General features: G+C 31.9%; 1 long non-coding RNA gene across 1 annotated transcript; it reads left to right on the top strand.

Moving 5' to 3' along the window:
• Positions 1-282: 282 nt before the first annotated feature.
• On the top strand, positions 283-1210 carry LOC145094853 (uncharacterized). The gene is made up of 2 exons (XR_013703606.1): positions 283-371; positions 473-1210. It is a non-coding gene; the product is annotated as an uncharacterized LOC145094853 (long non-coding RNA).
• The last annotated feature ends 696 nt before the right edge of the window (positions 1211-1906 follow it).

Here is a 1906-nt window from a genome sequence, read left to right as displayed (position 1 = left end):
ATCCTGGCTTTTAGCAATTTTACTCCTGAAAAATCAGTTTGTCTTATCTGAATACTTTTTAAAATCATTTTTTTTAAAAGTCATAACCTGATAAAGCATTTTTCTTAAAAAATCACTTTTAAGATAATAATAATAACAATAAATTAAATAATAAATTTAAAATTAAAAAAAAAAAAAAAAAAAAAAAAAAAAAAAAAAAAAAAAAACACTTTTTAAAAAATCTGCACGGTGTGTCTTTATTTGTGATGCTAACTGTAGTTAAAGCCCTCTTCCAGAGTTGCAGATTATTATGATGGTGATGGTCATGGCGATTCCAAGAAACATTGCTTCTTTCATCGCCGCTCATCCCCTCAACAAACTCAAACTTAAAGGTATCTTTACTACTCTTTCTTCCTTTATTTCTCTCGGAAATCCTTCATCAAGTTTAGGATTAGTTATGGAAATATGTTACCCCAAAACGATTTTTTCTCAGCTTCATTCGTCTCCTTCTTTTAATCGTCAAACATTGCGTACTTACCCTCGATCTGTGTTCGACAAGATTACTAAACTTAAGGATGCCCTCAAACTGTTCGATGAAATGACACAGCAGCAACCTCTGCCAACAGTTGTTGAATTCACTCAGTTGTTGCAAGCTGTTACCAAAATGAAACACTATTCTTGTTCGATTGAGGTTTTCAAACAAATGAATGCCATTTGCGTTCCTGTGAATGTGTACACTATTAGTATTGTGATCAAGTGCTGTTGCCAAATGTACAGCACCAGTGAAGGATTTGCAGTCCTAGGCTATGGCTACAATAGTAGTTTGTTGAACGGGTATTGTAAAAAATTGAAGATGGAAGAGGCAATGCATCTGTTTAATGAAATGATTCAGAAAGGTATGAAACCAGATTGTTTCTAGTTGGAGGTTGTAAAGCTGCATATGAGCTCTTTAATGAGATGCGAACACACAATGTGATTCCAAATGAATACACTTACACGATAGTTTTAAAGGGTCTATGCATACATCAGATGGAGTGGTGTCAGTTCCTTAGTTGCTGAAACTGCAGGAGAATGTCTGCAACTACATGTTTTTCTTCTAAATATTTGTAAAACTGAGTTTTTGGGCATAGGATTTGTGAATGGTTAGTATGTTTGTTTGAATTTTGATCTAAAACAGAGTACGTTTATAATCGTTTTGACTTTTTTTAAATTGCGCAAAGCAAAATTTTCTTGGTCGTTTTGGTCTCTTGATTTGGAATGTCTGAATATTGCATTAAATTCCATATGGGATTTTAAAGATTTGCCATTCAGGTTTTAGGCCCTGTTTGTTACAAACTACCATGTATTGATGACAATGGAACAAAGCTAAAAAGGATGGGGACCCACTCTCGATCTCTACTGGGAAGGTCATTTGGTTTGAAAGATAAATTCTTTTTTGTTCATTTGAGATGGCTAACAAAAATATAAAATGTTGACATGGAAGTAATATGGAGATAATGATTTCTTTTCTTTTTTTTAATTTAACCCGTTAAGTTGCAAACAAAAACCATCAAAGTTGACATAGTGAATAGAAAAAGAAAAAAATAGACATTTGGATATATATATATATATATATATATATATATATATATATATATATATATATATATATATATATATATTCATTTTAAATAATTATTTTGATAAATTGCAACAAACTTTTGTCTTGAAAATGATCAAAAGATGTGAAAAATTAAAATAGATTACAACTCTATTATAGAGGACATAAGGGTGGATTGAATGGAGCGGAAAAATGGATCACTGAATACACTGGCGAGTGCTTTTTTTCGTAAAATTGTCCAAGATATGGAAGTGTATTTCGACATGACAGCTCAGCAGAAAGCGGTTTTTCAGTGCTTACGTGCACCACATGCTCAAGATTTTCTTC

This window comes from Lactuca serriola, chromosome 3 (genome assembly GCF_051521515.1).
Source record: "Lactuca serriola cultivar US96UC23 chromosome 3, Lser_US96UC23_V15, whole genome shotgun sequence".
NCBI lineage: Eukaryota > Viridiplantae > Streptophyta > Magnoliopsida > Asterales > Asteraceae > Lactuca > Lactuca serriola.
Note: the sequence above shows the minus strand (reverse complement) of the source record. Positions and strands in the feature narration are given on the sequence as shown.